Source organism: Rhinoderma darwinii, chromosome 3, assembly GCF_050947455.1.
Source record: "Rhinoderma darwinii isolate aRhiDar2 chromosome 3, aRhiDar2.hap1, whole genome shotgun sequence".
Taxonomy (NCBI): Eukaryota; Metazoa; Chordata; class Amphibia; order Anura; family Rhinodermatidae; genus Rhinoderma; species Rhinoderma darwinii.
The window spans coordinates 136100986-136116373 of record NC_134689.1 but is presented as its reverse complement, the minus strand read 5'-3'; positions in this window follow the sequence as shown (position 1 = coordinate 136116373).

Below are 15388 nucleotides of genomic sequence, written 5' to 3'. Positions count from 1 at the left end.
AATTACGGGTACACACACGTAGCCATCCGTAATTACGGGAGCCCCATAGACTTCTATGGGCCTACCCATGCCGTAATTACAGCCCGAAATAGGACATGATCTATATTTTTCAATGGCCCGGGCACCTTCCCGTAAGCAAACGGGAAGGTACCCATGGCCCATAGAAGTCTATTGGCCCGTAATTATGGCCCATAATTATGGGCATTTTTACTGTCGTGTGCATGGGGCCTAAAGGAAAGCTGTTATAATTTTTTTATTTTATATGTTTTACTTTATATGCCTATTTTTTAAAATTATTTTACTATGTTCCCTAAAGTAACTATTTATTCATATGTTTGTACTTTTGTGGGGCAGCCATCTTTATTTTTATTTTTCATACTACTAATTTTTGTTTTGCAGGTTCCGCTGGACCATTTGGACTATGTCGTAGATTCGTTGGACTACTTCGCTGACTTAAGCTTTTTTTTTGCTTTTTTTTTAAATAAAATGGTTAAAGTGGATTGTGTGGAAGAGTTATATTAATAATATAAATTTTTTGTGTCTCTGTTTTTAAATACTTCATTACCGCCTTAGTATCTGATTGAGAGCGTCCATTACTAAGAAGGGGCTTAGTGTTAGCCAGTAAAAAGGCTAGCACTAACCCCCTATTATTACCCCGGTACCCACCACCACCAGGAGTACCGAGAAGAGCCGGGTACAATCCAGTACCCGACAATCTGAAGTGAAGGGTACTGGGGTGGCCGCAGGCTGGTACTATAAGGCCAGGAAGGGACAAAAACCATGTCCATTCCCACCCTGGTAATGCTAGACTGCTGCTGCTTTATTGTATCTGGCTGGTTATGAAAAATGGAGGGAATCTCACGTAATTTTTTTAAAATGATTTATTTTTAAAAAATGACGTGGGGTTCCCCCTATTTTTCATAACTAGCCAGACCCAATAAAGCAGCTGAAGCCTAGCATTACCAGGGTGGGAAGGGCCACGGTTTTTGGCCCTTCCCAGCCTGATAATACCAGTCTCCGGTCGCCCCGCTGCTTAACCGTGGCCAGGTTGGGTACTGGATCGTACTCGGCTCTTCCCGGGATCCCTGGTGGCAGTGGGAATCGGGGCAATAATAGGGGTTAGGGATAGCCTTGTTACTGGCTAATGCTAAGCCCCAGCCTTAGTAATTGAATGCTGTCAATCAGACAGCAGCCATTACTAAGTTCATAATAAAGTCTTAAAAAAAATAGACATAAGAAAAAAAATTATATATTTAGATCAAAACTCCCCCATGCAACCCTCTTTCACCATTTTATTATTTTTTTTTAAAAAAGTAGATCATCAAAGTAGTCCAATGAATCGACGACGTAGTTCAAACGGTCCAGCGGAACCTGTGTGCTTGCCCCCCAGACTAAAATTTGCCAGCCAACCCCTGGCCACTGGCTTCCTGCTCCGCCGTTTTCTCATGTAGGCCACCGCCTGGTTTAGGCCTGAGGCCTACAAGAGATCGGGAGCACGCTGATGACGTCAACTGCCTGGCACGATGACATCACTGCATCATGCGGTCCACGCCGGGCCACTGCACTCACTTATAAATCATAAGTCAATTAGGTAATAAAAAGGGGGCATAGAAGATGTGTTAAACCATTTTCTGTGTTAATGCTGTGGTTGCTGATCTATGAAACTAAAGTAAGACAGTAAGTAGAATTATTTAAATCTTTTCTATCATTAAATAGCACTTTAACAAATAAACAACAAATGTTTTCCTATTTAAAAAAATGTATATATTGCGTGTTTGTTGTGTAAAGCTAGTAATGAGAAAACTCTGATAGATTTGGGGTGGGGGCGTCTTTTAATAGTTCGCCTCAGGCAGCCGAGGGGCTAGGTTCACTCCTGGTAGCGCAAGTAGAGAACAATACAGGACATCTAGTACAGGTAAGGAGCAGTGCAGGACATAAAGTACCGTTAGAGAGCAGTACCGTACATGTCGTACAGGTAGAGAGCAGAACAGGACATGAAGTACAGATAGAGAGCAGTACAGTACATTTAGTACAGGTAGAGAGAAATACAGTACATGTAGTACAGTTAGAGAAAAAGTCGCACACCATAAGGTCTGGTGACCATGGAGGTCCACAACCCTTTGCTCGCTGTATGTTCTTCTGTGAATGCCATATTAAACCGGCACAGGATAGCATGCGGCATATGGCAAGTCGCCCTGTCTTGTCGAAAGAAACAATACTGACGTACAGTACATGTAGTACAGTGAGAGAGCAGCATAGTACAGGCAGAGCGAGACTGGGACATAACATCAGCCCAGGCATTTTAACCCCTTCGTGCACCTTAACATTAATGCACAGTTCGCGCACCTTGACGTGCAGTTACGTCTGGGGTTTAACAGTTAAAAGCCACGCGTCGCTACACCGCAGCGGCGGTTAACTGTGAAGGGTGTCTGCCCTGCTCTCCCGGTTGCCGATCAGCGGCCCATCTCTGCTAATTTCTGCAATTATCCCCTTAAATGCGGCAGTCGAGCAGCCCTAACATGCAATCGTGAGGTCTGCCGCTAGACAATGGCCTCTGGGCTGCCATGTACGGAAGCCTAAGAGGACCAGCTCCATGTAGCAGCCTTGCATATGTGATCTAAGGATGCCTCTGCTCTCTCCGCCCAGGACGTGGACACAGCCCTGGTGGAGTGGGCTCCTAAGAACTCTGGAGGCTGGAGATTCTGACTTACATAGGCTAAATGTATGTATCCATCTCGTTGTAGTGGATCTACTGGCTGCCGAACCCTTGTTGGGACCCTGGAACTGGACAAACAGATTTTCTGAGGTTCTTAAATCTTTAGTGATTTCTAGGTATTGGATTAGGCACCTCCTTACGTCCAGGGAGTTAAACTGCTGTTCCCTCTGATTTTTCGGGTAATTACAAAAAGAGGGAAGAACAATTTCTTGATCTAGATGAAACGGGGAGACTACTTTAGGGAGAAATCCTGGTAAGGTTTTTAAGATGACCCTGTCATTTAATAGTAGAGTATATGGGGGAAAAGCAGAAAGGGCCTGAATCTCACTTACTCTACGGGCCGATGTAATGGCTAACAAGAATGTAATTTAGAGTGTCAGCATTTTTATGGTTATAGAGTCTGGTACAGGGGTCTCAAACTCAGCCATGTAAGTGGGCCACATATAGAAAAAATGGGAAGTTGACGGGCCGCATTACTTTCAAATTTGATACATCAAAAAATTATTGTTAATTAATTAGTTATTTGAACTACTATAACACTATATTACTATAATAATACTACATTACTATAATAATACCGCTAGGTTTAAAATTTGAGAGAATTCTCCATGTGCTTATTTCAACAATCCAGTTTTCCAGTTTAAGTGACGCTAAATGCAGTCCGGCGGCTCAGTTTGCAGCGTTTGGCAGGCACACATGTCAAGATTGGGCAGCCCCTTTTTAGATAGTGCCACAGTGCCCTCTGTAGATAATGCCACAGTGCGCTCTGTAGATAATGCCACAGTGCCCTCTGTAGATAATGCAACACACCCCTAGATAATGCCACAGTGTCCCCTGTAGATACTGCCACACACCCACTTGTAGATAATGCCTCAGTGCACTCTGTAGATGCTGCCACATTGCCCTCTGTAGATGCTGCCACAGTGCCAACTGTAGATCCTGCCACAGTGCCCTCTGTAGATGCTGCCACAGTGCCCTCTGTAGATGCTGCCACAGTGCCCTCTGTTGATGTTGCCACAGAGCCCTCTGTTGATGTTGCCACACTACCCTCATTAGGTGCTACCACAGTGCCCTCTGTAGATGCCACCACAGTGCCCTCCATAGATGCCACCACAGTGCCCTCCAAAGATGCTGCCACAGTGCCCTCCTTAGATGCTGCCATATTGCCCTCTGCAAATGCTGCCACATTGCCCTCCGCAGATGCTGCCACATTGCCCTCTGCAGATGCTGTCACAGTGCCCTCTGCAGATGCTGCCACAGTGCCCTCTGCAGATGCTGACACAGTGCCCTCTGCAGATAATGCCACACACCCCAAGTAGATAGCTCCATTGGGGTTCCCTCTAGGAGTGGAATCCCCAGCCAGAGCGTTGCCGATGCTTTGGCTGGGGATTCCTCTGCTGTTGGAGCCCCTGACGTCACTGTCCATACACAGTGACGTTAGGGGATCCTCCTGGACCAGAATGTGATATCAGGGGCAACCCCAGAGCCGGTGTCCCGGAGCAGAGCACTAGTATAGGCTCTGCGCCGGAACTCTGGGGAAGCCACTGACATCAGTGTCCATATATGGAAAGTGATGTCAGGGGCTTACCCAGAGCTGGGGTCCTGGAGCAGAGCCACTTCTAGCACTCTGCCTGGGATTCCAGCTCTGCTCCTGACATCACTGTCCATATATGGACATGAATGTCAGGGGCAACCGCAGAGCTGGAGTCCCGGGCAGAGCGCTAGTAGGCTCTTCTTGGGACTCCTGCTCTGAGGAAGCCCCTGACATCACTGTCGATGTATGGACAGCGATGTCAGGGAATTCCACAGAGTCCCGGAGCAGAGCCGATACTAGCGCTCTGCACGGGACTCCGGCTCTGGGGAAGCCCCAGACATCGCTGTCCATATGTGGACAGCGATGTCAGGCAATTCCACAAAGTCCAAGAGCAGAGCCTATACTAGCGCTCTGCCCGGGACTCCGCTCTGGGGAAGACCCTGACAACACTGTCCACATATGGACAGCGATGTCAGGGAATTCCACAGAGCCCCGGAGCAGAGCCTATATAGCGCTCTGCCCGGGTCTCCACTCTGGGGAAGCCCCAGACATCGCTGTCCATATGTGGATTGCGATGTCAGGGAATTCCACAGAGTCCCGGAGCAGAACCTATACTAGCTTCTGCCCGGGACTCCGCTCTAGGGAAGACCCTGACCACACTGTCCATATATGGACAGCGATGTCAGGGAATTCCACAGAGTCCCGGAGCAGAGCCTATACTAGCGCTCTGCACGGGATTCTGGCTCTGGGTAAGCCCCAGACATCGCTGTCCATATGTGGACAGCGATGTCAGGAAATTCCACAGAGTCCCGGAGCAGAGCCTGTACTAGCGGCTTTGTGTCCCGTGGGCCGCAGATGAAAGCCCCAGGGGCTGCATGCGGCCCCCGGGCCGCGTGCTTCAGACCCCTGGCCTAGTGGTTCGAACGGTGGATTTGTCATGGCCTAGAGAACAATATTTAAGTCCCAAGGAGGAACTGAGGATCTAATCTGAGGCTTAAGTCTAGAGGAGGCCGTCAGGAATCTCCTAACCCAGGGGTGTTCCGCCAATCTGAAATAAAAAAAAGGAACTTAGTGCGGATATCTGTACTTTTTAAGGTGCTAGGCTTGAGGTTCTTATTTAATCCTGCCTGGAGAAAATCTAATATCAAAGGGATATCTGGTTTGTTTAGAGGATTTATGTTCACCCCTGCAAAATTTATGAATACTTTCCAGGCTCTTAGATATATTTCAGAGGTAACCTTTTCCCTACTCACTAGCAGAGTAGAAATGACAGACTCTGAGAACCCTCTCTGTCTAAGGATTACCCTTTCAGTCTCCAGGCTGTCAGAGGAAGTTTTTGAATTTCTGGGTGCATGACTGGGCCCTGGCATAGGAGATCTGGTATGGTCGGGAGAATCGAAGGCTGGTCTGAGGACATTTTCCTTAACCATGTGAACCATGGTCTCTTTGGTCAGAAGAGGGCTATCAGGATTATTGAAGCTTTGTCTTCCCTGATTTTTCTGATCACCCTTGGGAGAACACATAGGGGGGGAAAGACATAGCCCCTCTCTTGACTCCAACACTAGGAGAATGCATCTATTGCTGTTGGGTGTTCTGATGGATCCAGGGAGAAGAATCTCTTGACCTTCCTGTTTCCTCTGTATGCAAACAGGACTATTGATTGATTTCCCCATCTGTAAACAATCTTCTGAAAAATTTCCGTATTCAGAGACCATTCTGACTGGCGTAACCTTTCTCGGATTAGGAAGTCTGCCACCTGGTTGTCCCTTCCCTTCAGGTGAACAGCTGACAGGGTCAATAGATGGTGCTCTACCAGAGAAAATATCTTGGAAATTCAATCCATCAGGAGAACAGATCTCGTCCCCCCCTGGTGATTTACACTGCCGTTCAAAAGTTTAGGGTCACTTAGAAATTTCCTTATTTTTGAAAGAAAAGCACAGTTTTTCTCAATGAAGATAACATTAAATGAATCAGAAATACACTCTATATATTGTTCATGTGCTAAATGACTATTCTAGCTGTAAACATCTGGTTTTTAATGCAATATCTACATATGTGTATAGAGGCCCATTTCCAGCAACCATCACTCCAGTGTTCTAATGGTACATTGTGTTTGCTAACTGTGTTAGAAGGCTAATGGATGATTAGAAAACACTTGAAAACCCTTGTGCAATTATGTTAGCACTGCTGTAAACAGTTTTGCTGTTTAGAGTAGCTATAAAACTGACCTTCCTTTGAGCTAGTTGAGAATCTGGAGCATTACATTTGTGGGTTTGATTAAACTCTCAAAATGGCTAGAAAAAGAGAGCTTTCATGTGAAACTCGACAGTCTATTCTTGTTCTTAGAAATGAAGGCTATTCCATGCGAGAAATTGCCAAGAAACTGAAGGTTTCCTACAACGGTGTGTACTACTCCCTTCAGAGGACAGCACAAACAGGCTATAACCAGAGTAGAAAAAGAAGTGGGAGGCCCCGCTGCACAACTGAGCAACAAGACAAGTACATTAGAGTCTCTAGTTTGAGAAATAGACGCCTCACAGGTCCTCAACTGGCAGCTTCATTAAATAGTACCCGCAAAATGCCAGTGTCAACGTCTACAGTGAAGAGGCGACTCCGGGATACTGGCCTTCAGGGCAGAGTGGCAAAGACAAAACCATATCTGGGACTGGCTAATAAAAGGAAAAGATTAATATGGGCAAAAGCACACAGACATTGGACAGAGGAAGATTGGAAAAAAGTGTTATGGACAGACGAATCGAAGTTTGAGGTGTTTGGATCACACAGAAGAATATTTGTGAGACGCAGAACAACTGAAAAGATGCTGGAAGAGTGCCTGACGCCATCTGTCAAGCATGGTGGAGGTAATGTGATGGTCTGGGGTTGCTTTGGTGCTGGTAAAGTGGGAGATTTGTACAAGGTAAAAGGGATTTTGAATATGGAAGGCTATCACTCCATTTTGCAACGCCATGCCATACCCTGTGGACAGCGCTTGATTGGAGCCAATTTCATCCTACAACAGGACAATGACCCAAAGCACACCTCCAAATTATGCAAGAACTATTTAGGGAAGAAGCAGGCAGCTGGTATTCTATCTGTAATGGAGTGGCCAGCGCAGTCACCAGATCTCAACCCATAGAGCTGTTGTGGGAGCAGCTTGACCGTATGGTACGCAAGAAGTGCCCATCAAGCCAATCCAACTTGTGGGAGGGGCTTCTGGAAGCATGGGGTGAAATTTCTCCCGATTACCTCAGCAAATTAACAGCTAGAATGCCAAAGGTCTGCAATGCTGTAATTGCTGCAAATGGAGCATTCTTTGACGAAAGCAAAGTTTGAAGGAGAAAATTATTATTTCAAATAAAAATCATTATTTCTAACCTTGTCAATGTCTTGACTATATTTTCTAGTCATTTTGCAACTCCTTTGATAAATATAAGTGTGAGTTTTCATGGAAAACACAAAATTGTCTGGGTGACCCCAAACATTTGAACGGTAGTGTATATACGCCACTGTCGTTGTGTTGTCCGAATATATCTTTATATTCTGACCTGAAATTGCTGGTATAGAGCTTTTCATAGTTTGAAAAACTGCTGCCAGTTCCTTTAAATTGGAGGACCTCTGTGCGGTCTGGTGATTCCACTGACCCTGAAGAAAAGAGGAGTCGTAGTAAGCTCCCCATCCCCAAGGACTCGCATCCGTGGTTATATTTAGAGTAGGGGTTGTTATCCATGGAATGTCCCGCTTGAGGTTTTCCCTGTTCAACCACCATCTGAGAGACAGCCTGGCTGCTGATGATATGTGGAGGGATTGATCTAGGGAGAGACTGTTTCGTATCCCACTGATTTAGAATGTCCCATTGTAGAGCCCTGGATCTGAAGTGAGCCCATAATACTGCTGGGATGCATGATGTCATGAGGCCCAGAACCGACATAGCCTTCCTGAAAGAGGTCATATGGCCTAAATATAGCTCTGAGACCCTGTCTATCAGGGGATTGATCTTCCCTTCTGGGTGAAAAAACATCTGCCTAGAGGAATCTAGCAGAATCCATAGAAAGACACATCTGGTTGATGGGATTAAATTTGACTTTTTTAGATTTTTCTTCCATCCTAAATTCGTTAGGATAGAGCAAATTATTTTTATATGTTGGATCAAGGCCTGAGATGTTTCTGCCACTATCAGAAAATCGTCCAGGTAGGGAATCAAGAGGATGTCCCTCGTCCTGATGTATGATGTAATTTCTGCTATTATTTTTGAGAACACCCTTGGGACTTGTGAAATGCCAAAGGGGAGGACTCTGTACTGAAGCTGAAACAAAGACTTGTTGAGGGTCACTGTTACCCTTAGATATTTCTGGTGAGGACTGCATATTGGCACATGATAGTATGTATCCTCCAGGTCTAGTGATGCCATCACATAATCTTTTGAGAGGAGAATTATGGTAGAAGCAATGCTCTCCATACAAAAAATTTTTGTATGTTAGATAAGAGATCAAATCCTTTCGATTTATTATGACCCTGTATTTCCCTTCTGGTTTCTTCACCAGGAAGAGAGGGGAATAAAAGCCCTGGTCTGCCTCTGCACTTGGGACTTGAATTAGGACCCCTTTTCTTATAAGCAACAGAATTTCTGCCTCTAAAACGTCTTGTTTCTCTAAATTTTTGAGGGTCTTTGTGGGAAAGAATCTGTTTGGGGGAAGAAATCTGAATTACAGGACGTATCCTGTTTTTATAATTCCTAGGATCCATGGATTTGATGTTATTTCTTTCAAATTTTGTAATACCATGGACCTTCTGGCATAATTGCTAGTGGTCTCTGTTTTTGGGGTCGTTTTGATGTCTGAAAAGAAAGCCCTTGTTTTTCTTAGGGTTAGGTCTTTTACTAAATCTCCTGGGACTAAAGGAATCCGTTGGTTTCCCTTGTGTACAGAACCCCTTCTTCATTTCAGACTTTTTTTCTAACAGGTCATCTAGCGGGGGCCCAAACAGATAATCACCAGAGCAGGGAATAGCACACATCTTTCCTTTGGACCCAGTGTCCCCCTTCCAGGTTTTTAGCCAGATAGCCCTCCTGGTGGAGTTCGACAGAGCCGCTGATCTGGCAGAGAAGTGCACAGAATCTACCGAGGCGTCGGCCAAAAAATCTGCTGCCTTAGATTACATTAGAAGGGAGGAGAGGATCTGATCCCTAGAAGTTTTATCTCTAAGGTGGAGCTCTAATTGCGCTAGCCATATCTTTAGAGACCTAGCCACGCAAGTGGCTGCAATGCCTGGCTTAAAAGCCCCCGTAGAAGCTTCCCAGGTTCTCTTGAGGTAGTAATCGGCTTTCTTATCCATGGGATCGGATGAAGAGCCTAGATCCTCAAATGGAAGAGCATTCTTCCTAGATATTTTTGCCAGTGGGGTGTCAAGTCTAGGGGTATTATCCCAGTCCTTACAGACTTCTTCTTCAAAGGGATATTTCCTCTTAAGAATTTTGGGAATACCAACTTTCCTATCCAGATTTTTCCATTCCCTTTTAATGTGGCGTAATACATTCTTATGAATGGGGTTGGTTCTCTGTTTTCTAGGCCCTAGGCCTTCAAACATTATGTCCTGGATGGAACGAGGTTCTTTGGGGTCATCGATGATCATATTTGATCTTACAGTTTTAAGAAGCTGGTCTAGATCTTCTGCTAAGAACAAACTGTCCTCCCCCCGTCCTCGTCTGAGGAATTATCTGAAGAGATTAGCTCTCCTTCTTCTTCTAGCTGAAAATCCTCTTCAGCAGAGGAATCGGATAAATCTACCTGACTAGAAGGGGTGGATGGAAGATCTTGCTTTTTCTTTAGGGACTTTAGAGAGTTCTTAACTTCTGCCCTCACAATCTCTTTAATGCTTGAGGCCAGACTTGTAGATTCTTCTGTGATGATTTTATCTAAACAATTCTGGCAAAATCTTTTATTATAAGAGGCTGCTAGTTTCTTATTACAAACTGCGCACTCTTTGTTACGGGTTTTAGCCAGTTTTTTCCTAGGACCTTCCCTGGCCTAAACACATGTACAAGAGAAGAGAACAGTATTAGCAAGAAATAGGGTTTTATTTGTCTTACCCTATAGTCCTGCCTTCACCTCAAATACCGGACTGGAGGATCTTGTGGCATCCGAGCGGTCAGTGCATCCTGTTGCCTTTCCTGGCGTTTCCATTATGGAAGGAGATGCTGGAGACTGAGGCTCCGTCTTGTTCAGGCCTAAATAGGCCTTGGATCGGCTTGGGAGGTCCTCTACTCCGGACGTCAGGAGGCCCTCCTCCCCTTTGGGGCCGCTGGAACCAACGCCTCCTGGAGTGTAGGACGCGTCACCCCGCCAGAAGTGACGCGTTGCGGTGACCGGTAGATTCGCACTGAGTGTGCCGGAAGCCGCCAACACTGGGCATGCGTGCTGGCCCCACGAGGGAACCGACATGACCCCGGGAGAACCGATCTCCTGCCAGAGGAAGGTCCCACTCCATGGGACCTAAAACCACCTCCATGGAGGGAGGGAATGGACCGGGAGAGGAGGGAGTAAACAACCCCAGGCTTAAGGTTGCTCCCTCTGAAGGAGACTTACACCTTCCAGGGCACCTGGTAGCTGTCCAATTTTTCCTGTAGGTTTGTGTATTATTTTTGTCCTATTGTAATTTTGTTTTTAATGAGATACTTTAATAAAGATTTTTAAATTTCTTTATATCAATTTGTCGCAGCATCAATTTTCTTCTGTAGGTTTGATATATTAACATTGATGCATTGGGATTTAACCCTGTAGAAACCTTATAGCCCTGTTCACAGGGAGGTTTTTTGCAGGCAGAAAAAAATCTGCCTGCAATTTATAGTTGCGATTGAGCGCCGGAGTCAAAAAACGCCTAGAAAAAAGCTTTTTCTGCCTCCCACTGATTTCAATGGGAGGTCAGAGGCGTAACCGCAGCAAGGAGTATGCCGCATTCTTTTACTGCGAGCGGCTAAAGACCCATTAGCTACCTGCCCTGGCGCTTACGCTTGTAGGCCACAGACTGTTTAAGGCTGTCGCTTATGAGAAGTCTGGAGAACATCTGCATCCCGGAGTCCTGGCGAAGGTGACGTGATGTTGCCACTATGCCGGGCCACGGACAGCAGAAGCAGGCAGAGGACCTATCTGCTCATTATGGGAGCGGGATTAGGTGAACTTTTTTTTTGTTTTTTATTGGTGACAATTAGGAACCTCAACAACTATACGGAGGACACTGGGGTGCCTAACTCCTACAAGGAGGGCACAATGGGGCCATATCTGCTATATGGAGGGCACAAGGGGGCCTAACTACTATAGGACGGCACTAAGGGGGACCTAACTACTATACAGGCAGCACAAAAGAAGGCCTAACTACTATGTGGGGCATAAGGGGGACTAACTACTATGTAGAGGCACAAGGGGGCCTAAATACTATATCTGGGAACAAAGGGGGCGCCTAGCTACTATATAGGAGCACACAGGGGCGCCTAACTACTATATAGGGGCACAAAGGGGGCCTAACTCCTATATGGAAAGCAAAGGGGGGCCTAACTACTATATAGGGGCACCAAAGGGGTCCTAACTACTATATGGGGACACAAATGGAGCCTAACTACTATATGGGGATACAAAGAGGGCCCAACTACAAAATGGGTGCAACATCCGTTGTCGCTGACCACGAACTCCTTCCATCCAGTCGACCCCCTTCTCTCCAGAGATGTCTGCACATGCGGCCGTCCTGTTCCACAGTGACCACAAGGGTGCGCTCGCGAGCTCAGTCCAGACTTAAGGAGCCAAAGCGCAAACAGGTGGGAGATTGAGCTGATTGCTTCCAACTGCAAATGGTCTCCTAGTGTTTCCCAGTTCCCAGTGTTTCCCGTTCCTGCTACCTGTAACCTGTATCCCGTACTATCCTGGTCAAGTACCGTGTTGAGCTGAAGTCGTGCTGTGCTGTATACCACGCCTGTTTTGCTACACCACGCCTGGAGCCTGCCTGCTGCCTAGTCCCAGCCGAGCCTGTCTTGCTACTGTCTGAGCTACCACAGGTACACTATACGAACTATAGACTGTGACCTGTGTTCTATTGGCCAGCTGCCATACCATCAAGGCGGTACAGCCCAGTGGGTCCACGTACCCAATGTGACAGTACGCTCAGGCCATGGACCCCACTGGTCAATGCAAGACCATGATGATGTCACAAGAGATGCGGGCGGATATGCTAGACCTCCGGTCTCAACAGGACCAACTCCTCCAGACCTTGAACATTATTGCACGTCGGCTGGAGGTGCAAGCTGCCGATCCTCCTACTACACCTCCTGGCAGTACTGATCCTCTGACTACACCTCCTGGAAGTGCTGATCTCCGATTTTCTTTGCCACTTCCTGACCGCTATGATGGAGGCGCAAGGACCTCCCATGGATTTTTGAACCAGTGCTAGATCCACTTTAGCCCGTATGCAAGGGCATTTTCGTCTGATGGCATAAGGGACGCTTTCATCGTCTCTCTCCTCACTGGCAGGGCCCTTGCATGGGTGAATCCTATTTGGGAGAGACAAGGACCAGAGACCTGTGACTTGTGACTTACAGGGTTTCCTCCGGACATTTCGCACAGTATTTGAGGAGCCTGGATGAGTCTCGTCCGAACCTACGCCAAGGAGACACCTCCGTGGGCGAGTACGCCATCCACTTCCACACCCTGGTGGGAGAACTGTTGTGGAACAATGAGGCCCTGGTGGCAACATTCTGGCAGGGACTGTCTCCTAAGATTAAGGACGAGCTTGCCGCCCGAGATCTACCATCTGCCCTGGATGACCTCATCCTTCTGGCCGCCCGGATTGATATAAGGATTTGACAACGGCTCCAAGAAGCTCGTTAGGAGAAAGGACTTTCTAGTCCGGTCCCTACTTTGCAGCAACCCCTGCTCTCCTCAGATGCCGATCCTCCTAAGAAGTCTATGAGGATGGACCAGTTTAAGCTGTCTGCCCAGGAGAGAAAACGCAGACGCACCTCGGGAATCTGTCTATATTGCGGCCTCGGAGGCCATCTTGTGCGTTTGTGTCCCCAAAAGCCCCAGAGCCTAGGGTTGGTGGGAGAGACAACTTTGGGTAAAGAAGGACTTTCGTCTAAATTGTCCATTCCCGTGACCATAGTGTCCGGCGAGAAAACGCATCGGGTCTCTGCGTATCTGGACTCTGGATCCGCTGCTAATTTCATTCATAAAGACCTGGTGGATCTTCTCCAATTGCCCACTACCCCTCTGGAGAGGCTGTTGATGGTTGCATCTGTAAATGGACTACCTCTGCCAGACCCAATAACAGCTGTGACCAAGCCGCTGAGGCTCCAATTGGGAGCCCTCCACTCCGAGCTCTTCTCGTTCTTTGTCCTGCCCAAGGCCGTCAACCCCGTGCTGCTGGGTCTGTCTAGGCTCCGACTACATGCCCCAGTCCTGGACTGGAATTCTGGAGAGGTTCTCCAGTGGGGCCCCGAGTGTCACAACCGTTGCCTGGGACAGATTTGTTCGGCTCAGCCTCCTCTGCCTCAGTCATTGGCAGGATTGCCTGGTCATTATTCTGCATTTTCAGACGTTTTCAGCAAGAAAGAGGCAGAGACGCTGCCCCCACACTGGGTGTATAACTGTTCTATCAACCAAGTTCCTGGTGCTTCCCTTCCCCGTGGCAGGGTATATCCTCTCTCCTTGCCAGAGACTCTGTCCATGTCCGCCTATGTTAAAGAGAACTGGGAGAGGGGCTTCATACGGAAGTCTTCCTCCGCAGCAGGAGCCGGGTTCTTCTTCGTCAAGAAAAATTATGATTTTCTGCATCCTTGCATCGACTACCGGTGTCTCAACCAGATCACGGTGAAAAATAGGTATCAGTTGCCATTGATCTCTTAACTGTTTGATCTTATACGTTGTGCCAAGATTTTTTCTAAACTAGACCTGCGTGGGGCTTACAACCTAATCCGGATTCGCCAGGGTGACGAATGGAAGACTGCATTTAACACCCGTGACGGACACTATGAATATCTAGTAATGCCCTTCGGCCTGTGTAATGCTCCTGCGTTCTTCCAGAAGTTCGTTAATGACATCTTCCGTGACCTCCTCTGTTTGTGTTGTGGTCTATCTTGATGACATCTTGATTTTTTCTCCAGATCCAATAGCTCATTGGAAACATGTCCGTCAAGTTTTGATTCGGTTAAGGGAGAATCGCCTGTACGCCAAGTTGGAGAAGTGCGTATTTGAGAAAGATGCTCTACCCTTCCTTGGCTACATTAGCTAGAAACAAGGTCTCAAGATGGATCCTGAAAAGGTAAAGTCCGTCCTGGAATGGCCACGCGCTCAAGGCTTGAGAACCATACAGCGCTTCCTGGGATTCGCTAAATTCTACAGACAGTTCGTTCCAAACTTCTCGTCACTGACATCTCCTATCTCTAACCTCACCAAGAAAGGCATGAACGCCAAGGTGTGGACTCCAGAAGCAGAGTCCGCATTTAATAGCCTGAAGAGTGCCTTCACATCAGCCTCTATCCTCCATCATCCAGATGTTTCTCGACAGTTCTCGTTGGAGGTGGACGCCTCCTCTGTCGGTGCTGGTGCACTCCTGTTCCAGAGAGGTTCCAAGGGCAAGTCAATCGTATGTGGCTATTACTCTAATCTCTTCTTTTCCGCAGAACGCAACTACTCGATTGGGGATCGGGAGTTACTGGCCATCAAATTGGCTCTGGAGGAGCGGAGACATCTATTAGAGGGCGCAGTACACCCCATCTTGATATTTACGGACCACAAGAACCTCACTTATCTCCAGACGGCCCAACGACTGAATCCTCGTCAGGCCAGGTGGTCGCTGTTCTTTGCCCGGCTCCAGTTTGAGCTCCACTACCGTCCAGCGAACAAGAATGTGAGGGCCTATGCCTTGTCCAGGTCACTCGAGACAGGGGACACAATGGAGTCTCCACAGAGTATCATTAACCCATCCTGCATCATCCCTGTCAACCCTCTGCAAGTTAGAAACATTCCCCCGGGGAGGACTTTTGTGCGTCTGGCGGACAGAAGAAGAATCCTCCGCTGGGGACACAGTTCCAAATTGGCAGGTCACGTGGGCGCCCGTAAGACCGGAGACCTGATTGCTCATCAGTTCTGGTGGCC